The 13,916-nt window shown below is 47.1% G+C and overlaps 1 protein-coding gene across 1 annotated transcript in view; it reads right to left on the bottom strand.

Moving 5' to 3' along the window:
* The window catches only part of LOC138287930 (kinesin-like protein klp-3), a 549,187-nt gene extending 535,500 nt beyond the window's left edge, over positions 1 to 13,687 (bottom strand). Inside the window, exon 1 of the mRNA XM_069228961.1 lies at positions 13,662 to 13,687. The gene's annotated coding sequence lies outside the window, so the exon portion shown is untranslated. The remainder of the gene's footprint in view (positions 1 to 13,661) is intronic.
* Positions 13,688 to 13,916: the final 229 nt, after the last annotated feature.

Here is a 13,916-nt window from a genome sequence, read left to right as displayed (position 1 = left end):
CTTTTCACAGGAAGGATCATGGCTAGTCATAGGATGACCACTCAGCAGGTTGTTGATGTGCTTTTTGAGTCATCTTGTGACCATGATTATGAGACTCTGCATCTGAGGGAGAGGAGGAAGTGCAAGATTCTGGAAGTTAATTTTTTGTCAGAGAGGAATCGTCTGATGATGAAGCCAAGCTGATGAAGTGCCTGTTTTAGAGGAGGACACTGTGCCAATGGTGCAGCAGCCAGCAGCTGAAAGGCATTAGAAGACTTGAACTCTGGGTTGCCCCAAACATGAAGCAGCCACAGTTGCCTTCCTTTACTGGTCTCCCAGGGTGTAGAGTGAATACAGAACATTTTTTGCCTGTCAATTTCTTTCAGTTGATTATGGACAATGTATTTTTTTAAGCGATTGTTGAGCAGCCTAATTTGTATGAGGAGCAGTGTTTGGGACAACGTTGCCAGACTTAGGCCACACTCTAGACCTAGCCAGTTGATTCCCACAAATCGGGAAGAGTTGAAAAAGTTCTTGGGTTTAACTTTTATGATGGGGCTGATAAGGGAGCCATCACTGTCTTCATATTGGTCTACTAGTCCCTTGATAGCAACTGCTATATTTCCTGCAAACATGAGTCGTAACCGGTATGAGCTTCTTCTTCGGATGCTGCATTTTATTGATAATGTTTTAGCCTAGCCACAAGATCACCCTGATTCTGGCCGTCTTTTTAAGATTAGACCTGTGCTTGATCATTTGTAGATTGGTTTTCAGAGGTCTATGTTCCAGACAAAGAAATGTCTGTAGATGAGTGTCTGGTCCTTTGACCTTTGTGGCCACTGGATCACTCTGGATCACTCCCCACACGTACAGTGACACCCAGCTGTCCCCGTGTCCTCCCCTCCCCGCCCTCGCTGCTCCCTGCTGGCCATCCCTGGTATCTAGCGGTAAGCGCCTTCTTGGAGTCACTGTGTGTGTTACCTTGTCCTGACTGTATTTACCGTGTCTACCCTGTCTTAACCACAATAGCCGTTTTTTGCCTTGTCTCTCTGTGTTTGGCCTTGTCTCCTCTGTAAATCTCAGTGTTTTGCCTTGTCTTTCTGCAACTCGCAAGTTGTGCCTGTCTCCTCCGTAATTCCCGCGTCTGCCTGATCTTGTCTGCTTCTGCCATCTGTTCTCACCTCGTTTTTCCGCTCCTACTGCGCGTATTCCTTTCTTTTTCACTGCCCTCTGTGTCCCCCTGCCCCACCCAGCGCCTCGGCTCCCCCGAGCCGTCTCCTTTCCCGCCGCTGCATCCCTGCGGCCCCGCCCCCCTCAAGTCCCCATTCGTTCACACCTCCCGCCTCCCGCCTGCTCCTCCCTCCCTCCTCCCATTCTTAATGGCGGTCGCTGTGCGACCGCGCCAGAGGCAAGCCCGTCTGCGCCCGTCCGCGCCTGGACCGCGCCCAGCGCCACCCCCCCGGCCCACGGAATCCCCGCACCTCCAGACACCACTACACTGCCAGCAACCTCAACGCACTCAACCCTGGCCCCTCCACAGCATGCTTCCAGTCCTCACCAAAGAACACCTACGGACCCTTCTACTGCCACAACTGCAGATTCACCTGCGACAGAACCACCAAACCTCCAAAGACCAGAACCAACCACCTCCGCTGCATACTCCTTAACACCCGCTCCGCACGCAAGCACGCCATCGAGCTCTGGGACCTGCTCGACACCTCAGCCCCGGACGTGGCCTTCCTTACCGAAACCTGGTGGAACGACTCCTCGGCACCCGACATCGCCATAGCCATCCCAGAGGGCTACAAGATTACCCGCAGGGATCGCACAAACGGAATCGGAGGAGGAATAGCCATCGCCCACAAGACCACCCTCAAGGTCCACACCCACACGGACGACACCCTCAAGACCGCCGAACACCTGCACTTCCAAATGCACACCGACCCCAACAACAACCTCAGAGGAACGCTCGTCTACAGACCCCCAGGACCACAGGCACCCTTCAGCGACTCCATCTCCGAACTAGCCAGCACCCACACACGCACATCTACAGACTACATCCTCCTCGGGGACCTCAACTTCCACCTCGAGAACAACAACGACGTCAACTCCACCACCCTGATCGACAACCTCGGCCTCAGACAACTCGTCACCACACCCACCCATGCAGCCGGCCATACAATTGACCCCATCTTCTCCACAAGCGCCCACATCACCTTCAACCACACCACCGAACTCCACTGGACCGACCACCACTGCATCCACTTCACCTTCCAGAAACAGGTCAAGCACCACCGTACCCCCCAACCACCCCGCCGCCACTGGAGCAAAGTCACCCAAGATCAGCTTACCAGCGCCCTTGCCCAGAACCCGCCCAACGACCCCACCGAACCAGACACCGCCGCCCACAACCTCAGACAGTGGATCAACGACTGCGCCAACTCACTCGCCCACTCAAAAAGACCTCCAACAACCAAGCCACAAAGAAAGCCACCTGGTTCACCGAAGAGCTCCAGACTACCAAGCGCATCTGCCGGAAACTTAAAAATAAATGGCTCACCGAACACACACCCGACAGCCTCACGGCCCACAAAGACGCCACGTGCAGACACCACCAACTAATCAGACTAGCCAAAAGATCATCCTTCAAAGACCGCCTAGATAACAACGCACACGACAGCAAAGAGCTCTTCAACATCGTGAAAGAACTCTCAAACCCCAGCACCAACATCAACGACATTCCACCCTCACAAGAGCTCTGCGACTCTCTGGCCACATTCTTCCACCAAAAGATCACCGACATCCATGACAGCTTCAACACCACAGCCAGCCCCACCACGCCAGACACCACCCCGCTAATACCACCCGCTCCGATCGCCTAACCTCCTGGGCCAACGTCAACTACACTGAGACACGCAAATTCATGAACTTCATCCACTCCGGATCTCCGTCAGACCCATGCCCCCACCACGTGTACAACAAAGCGGACACAGCCATCGCTCCCCAACTACGGAAGGTCATCAACATCTCCTTCGAAACAGCAACATTCCCGGAAAGCTGGAAATACGCCGAAATCAACGCCCTACTCAAGAAGCCCAAAGCAGACCCCCAGGACCTTAAGAACTTCCGACCCATCTCCCTACTCCCGTTCCCTGCGAAGGTCATCGAGAAAGTCGTCAACGCACAATTGACTCGCCACCTCGAAAACAACGACATCCTGGACCCCTCCCAGTCCGGCTTCCGACAAAACCACAGCACCGAGACCGCGCTCCTCGCCACCACAGACGACATCAGACGCCAAATGGACAACGGCGAAACTTCAGCCCTCATCCTCCTGGACCTATCAGCCGCCTTCGACATGGTATGCCATCACACTCTGATAACCCGCCTCTCCGAAGCCAGAATACAATATAAAGCCCTCGAATGGACCACATCCTTCCTCTCCGACAGAACCCAGAAAGTCCACCTCCCTCCCTTCCGCTCCAAAGCCACCAAAATCATCTGCGGCATACCCCAGGGCTCATCCCTCAGCCCAACACTATTCAACATCTACATGGCACCCCTCACCCAGGTAGCCAGCCAACACAACCTCAACATCATCATCATCTCCTACGCCGACTACACCCAGCTCATCCTCTCCCACACCGCCAAGTCCAACCTCCACGAGGGAATGCAGGCCGTTGCCGAATGGATGAGAAACAGCCATCTGAAACTGAACTCGGACAAGACGGAAGTCCTCATCCTCGGACCCAACCCCTCCGCCTGGGACGACTCCTGGTGGCCTACATCCCTAGGAACCCCACAAACACCTACCGACCACGCACGCAATCTGGGCTTCATCCTCGACTCCTCCCTCTCCATGTCAAAACAGGTCAACGCAGTCACCTCCTTCTGCTACAACACTCTCTGCATGCTCCGCTGGATCTACAAGTGGATCCCAACAGACACTAGGAAAACAGTGACGCAGGCCCTCGTCAGCAGCAGGCTAGACTACGGCAACGCACTCTACACAGGCATCCCAACAAAACAACTACAGCGCCTCCAACGCATCCAAAACGCCTCCGCCAGACTAATCCTCAGCATACCCCGCCGCAACCACATCACACCCCACCTGAGAGACCTCCACTGCCTCCCCGTTGAAAAGAGGATCACTTTCAAGCTCCTCACCCACGCACACAAAGCACTCCACAACACCGGACCTGCCTACCTCAACAACAGATTCAGCTTCTACACCCCCACCCGCCAGCTCCGCTCCGCTAGACCTCACACTCGCCACCGTCCCCCGCATCCAACTAAAGACATCCGGTGGCAGATCCTTCTCCTACCTCGCCGCCAAGACATGGAACACTCTCCCAATCAACCTACGACGGACCCAGGACCTACTCGCCTTCAGAAGACTCCTCAAGACCTGGCTCTTCGACCAGTAGCAGTTTACCCCCCCCTCAGCATCTTGAAACCCTAATGGGCATGTAGTGCGCTCTATAAATAGAGTGATTGATTGATTGGTCCTGTTCAAGGGTCGTTTGGTTTTTAAGCAGTACATTCCTAGCAAGAGGGCACGGTGTGGAATTAAACGGAGTGCAGTTGTTCAAGGAATTATTCAGAGTGGATACTGTTGCTTGTGGCACAATCCGCTCTAACCAGAAAGGCTATCCAAGAGAGCTTGTCTGTAAAAAACTTGAGAAGGGACAGTCTACTTGCTAACTACCATCCATGATAAGAGTACTCCACCTGTGGCTGTTTGGGGTCAAGTTGCTGAAGTGCGCAAACCAGTGTGCATTTAAGACTACAATAAGCACAGGGGTGGTTTTGATAGAGTAGATCAGAGGTTGGATCCTTACACTGCTGCTCGTAAGTCTTATGTTTGGTATAAGAAATTAGCGGTTAACCTGTTCCACTTGGCAACTTTTAATGCTTTTGTTGTGTTCAAGAATAGTTCTCCAGAGTCAAGGATGATATTTGTGAAATTTCAGGAGTCTGTCATAGCTAACCTTGTTGTGCTGGAACAGGCAAGAGTTCATAGAGAAGCAGTGGTGGAGAATGTTGCTAGATTGAAAGATCGCCACTTTGCTAAGCACATTCCTCCCACGGCCAAAAAAGACTTTCCTGCTAAGAGATGTAGAGTCTGTGCTCGAAGAGGTATCAGGAAGGAGACTAGGATGTACTGCCCTGATTGTCCTTCAAAGCCTGGGCTGTGTGTGGGTGGCTGTTTCAGGAGTTAACACACTCACAAACATTATTGGGAACTATCATGAGCGTAAACTGCCTGTTTTATATTTTCATTTGTCCAGTTTCACGGTTGGCATTACTGTCATGTATTTAATTCGAGTTTTTGTGTTTGTAGTTTTGTACTTATTTCTAATTAGTTAGTGGTTTCTTTGTTGTTTAAAAAAAAAGGGATGACGTTGTGCATGGAGTGGGGCTTGGCTGGGGGGGTGGGTGGAGGGGTGCTTGGCTTGCTGTGTGCATTGAATAGTGCTTGGCTGGTGGTGTGTGTGGAGTGGCGCTTGGCTGGCGGTGTGCACGGAATGGCGCTTGGCTCGTGGTGTGCATGGAGTGGCGCTTGGCTGGCAGTGTAAATAGTGACTTGTTGTTGGCCACTGCAACACACTGCTAACCAAACGCCAGTACACACACTCCCATCAGCTGGTGTGATTGCTGAGTCAGGCATGTGGGCGCATAAAAGTGATGGGCCCTTGAAAGGCGTTGTCTGTTGATGCGAGTGTTTTAATGTGCTGGGCCCGCGGCTGGAGGTGTGAATGGTCTTGTGCATGTCATGTATGAAAGGTGTGTGAATGGACTGTAAAGCAGTTGGTGCCTTGTCGCGGCTTTACAACTCACGGACTGTGAGTCATTGGTTCAGTTTTTGGGCCTTTCAGTTATTATCATCCTTGATCAATCGGGTGACATCCATGAAGGGGATGGGGACAGTTTTGGTGCTGTGGTTAGGTCTGAAGCCGGATTGGGCACTGTCAGGAGGTTATCTTTGAGGTGCGTGGCTGCTCTTTGTTTCTGACCTTCTGCATTACTTTCACCAGGGAGAGTAACAGGAAGATAGGCCATTAGATGACTAGTGTTTTAGGGTGCGCTGAGGTTTTCTTTAAGAAAATGAGAACTGTGGTGTGTTCCCAGCCTGTGTTGATAAAGTTGTTCATGAGCAGGGTGAAGGCTAAGCTGATAGGGTCCAGTCCTTTAGTGAATACGTGAAGATAACAGGAGTTTGATAGTGCTCTGGAAAGTATGGTGCGAATGGTCAGTGTGGTTTCTTGAATGTTGATTGGGGGTTCTTGGGCGTTGGAAGTAATGGGTAGAGCACATGTGAGGACGGAGGGGTCCATTGGGACTCGAAGTTGTCGTAGATGCTGGAGATCTTGCTGCTGGTGATGAAGGACAGATGGGTGCAGAGGTCTTGTGAAGTAATGACTCTGGTAGAGCTTGCTGCCTCAGAGGTGAAATCTTTCATGAAGGCAAATATTTGCTTGGTGCTGTTTGTGATGCGCTCCATGATGGTGGAGCTTTTGGTGCCTCTGATTTGTTAGTCGTATGGTTTGTGTCTGATCTGTAGTTGCTCTTTATCTCCATCTGCTTGCAGGGATACTTGGTAAGTTTGAGCTCTTCTGTGTAGTAGCTTTCTTGTGGTTTGTTTCTGGTGGCCTTAGTGATCTTGAGTGGGACCATGGTGCCTGGAAGAAAGGTGATTTAGGTGTTGAAGTTGGAGCTTCATTTGTTGAGGCTGTTGTGGTTGGGGGTGTAGGAGTTCTGATGACCAGGATTCTTCAGAGACCTAGCTCCAACCCTGTCAGAGTTTGGTGATGGCATTACTGTGGTGGTGAAAGATGTGTATGTTAAAATGGATGAAGGCGTGGTCGGACCAAGTGATGGGTGTGGGCTTATCCACTGTGATTTTGCTGAAGCAAGTGAAGATGGGGTCCAGTAGGGGTCAGGCAGTGTGGGTTTGACCTTCCACTCGCTGGGAGAGTGAGGTTTGTCAGGCCTGCCAGAAGGATAGCCATGTTGGTGGCGTCATCCAAGTGCTAGTTTAGATCAACAAGGACGATGAAGGTGCCGGAGTCTAGTATCAGGGGGGCAACAAAGCCCACTAGTGTGCTTCCAAAGCATGATGAGGGTCTGGGGATTGGTAGATAGGGTGTCACTCAGGGTGTAGTTAGTTTGAGGGTCAGGTGCCTCATGTTGCTCTTGGTGCTAGCCAAGGTAGTCGAGCACTGTTGTACTCTTTGAAGATAATGGCAAGTCCTCCTCAGAGTTGGTAGTTCTGTCCTGTCGTATGACCTTTTATCCAGAGGCCAGAGTGCAGGGGTGGGCTGCCGTGGCACTGTCAGGAGCCAGTTTGGGAGTTGGCCCGGTTTATGTCAGGAGTAGAAGGTCCGCTGTGAGGTAATGTAGGAGGTCTCAGATTTCAGTTGCATATGTGGTAGGAGCAGGTTATAAGAAGAGGCAGAAAAGGGAGGGACACTGAGCAACAGGGATCAGGAAAGTGTGAATGAGTGTGAGGTGTGGGATGTGTGCAGTGCACGCGGAAGGGAGGGTGAGGGAGGGTACAGGAGAAGTGGGAGGTGGAACAAGAGAAGGCACCTGTGACGTGGGCCCAGCAAGACTCTGCAGCAGTGCTGGGAGGTGAGTCTGGGGTTCAGGGAGAGGAGGGACGTGGAGGAGCAGCAGTGGTGAGCAGGCGGAGGACCAGGGGTCCTGGTGCCGGGAGCGACTGATGAGGGGATGGGTGCAGGCAGGCTTGCCCTTGGCATTCCTTCAAAGCATGCCCACTGCATGATTCTGCTTCACGTCTGTGCTGCTGCCTCCATTAGGTAGGAGGGGGAGGAGCTTTGGGTGGTGGGATGAGCTCAGACGGCAGAGAGAAGCACAAAGGGAGATCGGCATGGGAGAGAATGTGGAAAAGTCCGTCACAGGGGGACAGGACACAAAGGGGAGCAAAAGAGTAGGAAAAGGAGGGGGGAAAAAATGATTTTAAGAGAGCACTTGAGAGTGTAAAATTCAAGAAAGTGCAAAAGGGTTGAGACTAAAAGAGCCCAAAAGGCAGCAAGGATTGAGTGAAAAAGGCACACAGAAGAGCAGCAAAGAATGAATGAGAAAGAGTTAGAGATGGCCAAAGAAGCAGTAGAAATGAGTGAGAAATGCTAAAAAAACATCAGAAAAACTAGGATAGGAACACCTTGAATTCAAACTAAACACTAGTAGTAAGAATGTGATTAAAAAAAGAGGACTGTAACTCAAGTAATTTTATTTTTCCCATGAGGAGAGAACACACAGTTTCATAGTCCACTCACTAAAATATGGTGTAGTGAGAAAGTTATGAATATTGAAACAAGGAATCCTGCACTGTGGTGTTAGTACTCCTCCTTCACAAAATTGTTTGATGATAGTCAAATCATATACTTCTTATGTCTTTGTTCTCCTATTTGCCATTATGTGATTGAGGTGGGTGAGTCACTGAAGGCTCGAGCCAAGTTCAAGTGGTTTAGGCTCAGCTCTAGGTTCTCTTGGCTCCTTAAGCTGAAAATGAGCCTTGCCCTCTGTCTCCTACCAATGCTGTAACCTCATGTGCCACGAATTAAAGACAACCCATTACATTGTGATGTAAAAATAGAGAGGGAAAGGAATATCCATCTAATGGCTGAATTGCAAAATGTGAAACCAGAAAAACTGGGATCAAATCCTATCTTCCCCACTTAACCAAACTGTGTGAACCTAGACAATTATTTTATTTCGCTTGGCCTCTTTTTCCTCATTATCACAAATAAGAGCACCTTAATAACTTAGTCCACATAGAGGGTGTGCATAACAACTGACGCCTCTGGGGTCACTAATGGTTTTGTTGTCAGTGCAGGGAAGGCATGACTATTTCTAAATTCTTGTTTCAGAACTATCACTTTTAATAAATAAATACTTTTCAACGCAGTGATATAATCTGATGCACTAAGATTAAATGCTTCCTCGTGTTAATAAAATATACTTTTTTGAAATTTTCAGTCCTTAGCATATTTGTACCCATTTGTTCCACAATGTCTTTAATAAGCACTGCCAGTTCCAATATTGGCTTATTATGTTTGAAAGTGGCTTTTGTGTCGCTGATTGGTGTAAGTCACTAGACAGATATTCTGTCACTCATTTTTGCACCCATACATCTATTCAACAATGCACCGACTCATTCTTCCATTCAGTCTCTGACATGACTGCAATAGAGCGCACACTAACTCAACAATATATGCAAGATAAATTAAAAGAATGAAGTAGAAAAAAGAAAATATACTGCATTCTAATTATGGCGGTCATATGCTTTCAATAACAAAACTAAACATAACAGCGGGAATCTGTCTTGGAATTGTATTGTAAATAGTCAATCATAGTTTTAAAGTCAGATCATGGATGCCACATTTAGGATCAATGTGTTTGCCATCTTGGAATATTAAAACAGTGGTAGACTTTGGTTATCAGCACTCCATAATAATCTCAGGTTTAGGGGAAGTGGTGCGAACAACATGTTAGCCCTGAGAGGAGAGCTAGAGCATCCTCTTAAACAGTCACATAAAAGAGGAGAAGCAACACAAATAAAAGGGGGACTTTAAAAGGAGAAAAATCAGAACTAAAAGACTGGTCAACCAGCCCTGATACTGAAGTGCACTCATTTGTGGGTGGATGTGCAAATGTGATCAGAAAATGTCATTATTCACAGGGAAGGAGCCAACGACTGATGTAGACTTAACCACTACCCCATGCATTTCACTGTCATAGTTGGAAGCTGAGTGTAAATGACACTCAGACAGAACAATGGGAGAACAGAGTGGATTCAAGCTTCTGTGCATCTGTATGGATAGAAATGGACGTGTGCATTATTTAATTACTTCTTTAATTACACAATCCTGAGAGACATCTAAGAAGAGATACTATTAGGAATTATTACAGTCCAAATCTTCTCCATCCTAGTGTTTGTCAGAGGCAATAACCAACACCAAAATCACTCCCCACAAAGTTACATTGACAATTTGTGTAACAAAATACATATCTGGAGGCAGAAAAATAACAACCCACCCTTAAATAAATGTTGATTTCAACATATGTTTTTCACAATCAATATGTCAAGCCTAATATGTTTTCCATAACTTTTCATAATAAATGCACGATACCTATGGCAATAGAAATATTTTTCCTAGTGAGCCAATCAGGCCTTTAGCTGTTATCAATAATTTATAGACATAACCAACCAAAGCTTCTTGTACTAAGCATAAGCATCCCCATAAGACAACCATTAGCCATAAAATTACATAATATATTAAATTACATTTGGCAATGTGAATTACTGTCTCTCTTAAGACGGCCTAATAAGGATTCTGTCAGAGCGGGTAACCAGCACAAAAATACTTGCCTGCTGTGCTAATCTGTGAAATTCCATGTAACCAAATATCTATCTATAGGCTTTAATACAGAGTAATAACAATCTACCATGAATTACCTATTGGCTTTAACAGATGATTTCCACAATCAATATGTCAGGCCTACTTCCTATTTGTAATTTTCATTATAAACAATTAAGCCTAAAACCACTATCATTGGCTTGTCACCATAAGCAAATCAGACCTACTGCGTTGGTTCATAAGCTTTTCTACAAGGCATCCATCAGGTATTCAGTAATAAAATTACAAATATGTACAAAATAAAGTTGTCAACACAGTGCAAAATCTCCACTAAGAAAGCCTAATAAGGGTGCAAATTGTCTATCCCCATTGTTCATTCAGATAGGTCACCAGCATCAAAACTCTTGCCTACTACAGTAGTCTACAAGATTCCATGTAACAAAATTCCTTCATACAGACTTTAGCTCAGTGTAAGAACAGCCCACTCTTAAAACTCTTTGCCTTTAACACATAACTTTATGCAATAAATAGGTATGACCTACTTGCTCTGTCATAACGTTTTATGATAAACAGACCACATCTAAGGAATCTGACATAATTTGTCCCAGAGAACCGATAAGGCCTCTACTCTTTACCAATGGCTTGACACTATATACAAACCAGGTGTGCAGAACTGCACAAAAGCAGACAACCATCAGACATACATTTACACAAATATACAAAATTACAGTTGGTTAAACAATATACAGCCCCTCTCAAGAGGCCCTAACCAGAACCATCACAGTGAAATTCAACTCCCATGGTTTGTCAAAGAGGGTGACCAACACCATATTACTTGCCTACAATGGTACTCTGTGAGATTACTTGCAACCAAATATCTTTCAATGGCCTGCAACATATTATGACAATACAGTGTTAGAGGCCTACTGACTTTACCATATGGTTTTCAGAAAAAATAAGCCATGCCTAGTGCCTATGCAATATCTTTTCTTAATAAACATACTAGATCCATAGCATTCAGCATAACATTTTCCTGAACACCAATCAATCCCTGTTATCATTAGCTTGTCACCAGAACCAACTCAAGCCTACTGTACTGAGCACACACTTTAGGGAACCACCAGGCATACAGTCATACAATTCTAAATATGTTTAAAATTACAGTTGCAAAACAAATGAGTCTCTAAACATTGAATAACAGGGATTCTCACAGTGCAAATCTTCTATACAAATGGTTTGTCAGAGAAGGCAACCTTTGTCTACTGAGGAAACTTATGAGTTCTAAGTAAAAAAAGAAACCCTATCTGTCTGCTTTAATTTAAAATAATAACAATCCACCCTTAAACGGCTATTGACCTTAATTTATGCTTTTCATAATCAATATGTCAGGCCTACTGCCTTTACCGAGGTCCTCATCCTCGACTACACCCCCTCTGCTTGGGACGACTCCTGGTGGCCTGCCACACTGGGAACTGCACCGACAGCCACCGACCATGCACGAAACGTGGGATTCATCCTGGACTCATCGCTATCAATGACCCAGCAAGTCAACTCGGTCTCCTGCTTCAACACCCGCCACATGCTTCGGAAGATCTACAAATGGATCCCAACTGGTACCAGAAGGACGGTCACTCAAGCCCTCGTAAGCAGCAGACTGGACTACGGCAACGCCCTCTACGCAGGAACCACGGCAAGGTCCAGAAAAGACTGCAACGCATACAGAACGCCTATGTGTGCCTCGTCCTGGACATCCACCACCACAGCCACATCAAGGCCACCTGAGAGACCTGCACTGGCTCCCCTCAACAAGAGAATCACGTTCAAACTCCTCACCCATGCTCAGAAGGCACTGCACAACACTGGACCAGAATACCTCAACAGGCAGCTCTTCTTCTACACCCCAAACCCGACAGCTTCGCTCCGCTGACCTTGCCCTCGCCACCATCTCACGCATTCACAGAACGACTGTTGGCAGCAGATCGTTCTCCCACCTCGCCCCCAAGATGTGGAACACTCTTCCCACCCACCTGCGACAGACACAGGATCTACTTGCCTTCAAGAGACACCTTAAGACTTGGCTGATCGAGCAGTAGCAGCCCCCACCACCTCCCTCAGCACCTTGCGACCCTCACAGGTGAGTAGTTCGCTTTACAAATACCTTGATTGATTGATACCATAAATTCTCATAATAAACAATCAGCCATGTAGCATTATCATTGGCTTGTCATCATAAACTTAAGCCCATTGTTCCTCAATGCAGCCATCCAGCATACAGCCTTAAAAATACAAATGTATAAAAAATTACAGTTGGCAACGTAAATTACTATCTCTCCTAAGAGGTGGTAATAAACAGATCAACCCTATGAAAATTGGCATGCTTTTCCGAATGAACTGATGAAACATTTACCCTTCAACATTGGCTTCATGCTTTAGCCAACGCTGGCCCATTCAAGTGAACATACACTGACAAACATCTGGCATATAGTTATAAAATTAGAAATATGTAGAAAATTACAGCTTGCAAGACAACATAGAAACCTGCCCAAGAGCTAACAACAGGAATCATCACAGTGAACCCCACCCAGGGTTTGTCAGAGTGGCAGTGTCAAAACCCTTGCCAACTACAATAATCTGTGAGGATCCATTCAATAAATTATTTAGTTATCTAAGCTGCTTTATTAGTTTTGAGTGTGTGCCCCTGAAAGTTTAAGCTCAGGCAGCTGGATAAACAAATGACCAGAGATGATGAAGGGCAAGCATTTTGATGTGTAAGCAAAATAAACTTCTGCCAAATCAAAACATGTACTCCTGGCTCCTAGCGTGTGGGCGGATCCAAAGCCCCTCTCCTGGTGATTCTCCATATAATTTTCTGGTGATAGTTGCGCTGTCCAGCCAGACCATAAAATGAAGGTATTTCTAAAGGTAAGTGCTGCAGGACATTTTAAAGTTAACAAGTAAATAAGTGCTTGCCCTTTCAAAAGCTTTCCAAGTAACCCAGCAGCCCGGGAGCACCTGTAAAGCTTCACACAAACGCCACCCCGACACCGCAGCACTTTGAGTATACATACTTTACAGTCAACCTGTTTATGGCAAGCAAGGGAGAAATAAACAAGGGGAAACGCGTTAAGCACTTGAACATGATGTAAAAGTCACATTTACACATTCGTTCATCCTTTGAAATATATTTTCCTGATTTACTCGATCTTCCATATTTAATCAAACACTAAGCATGGAAAGGCGTTTGCATTTTAGAAGTCTTTACGAAAATGAGAACTGTACTCAATATTTATTTACCATGTGCCAAAGAGACTACTTTCAAAAGAGCCGGTTCCAGTTCCCTGTGTAAAGCATTAACGTCCTCAGCAAGAAAGGAGAAAACACTTACCCGGTGGGATGTGTCAGGAGTGTAAACGAAGCGGGGCCAGAGTCACATCTGGCTCGTGCTGAGTTGAGTGTTTTCCTGTTGCGACGCCTCGGGAGCTTGTGTTAGTTACCTGCCCACTCCCAGCAGGTGCTGGTTGCCTTAGCATCAGCGAAAGCGCCTGAACA

The sequence above is a fragment of the Pleurodeles waltl genome, chromosome 4_1 (genome assembly GCF_031143425.1).
Source record: "Pleurodeles waltl isolate 20211129_DDA chromosome 4_1, aPleWal1.hap1.20221129, whole genome shotgun sequence".
In the NCBI taxonomy this organism is placed as follows: Eukaryota; Metazoa; Chordata; class Amphibia; order Caudata; family Salamandridae; genus Pleurodeles; species Pleurodeles waltl.
The sequence above is the reverse complement of the archived record's forward strand: the minus strand, read 5'-3'. Positions and strand labels throughout refer to the sequence as shown.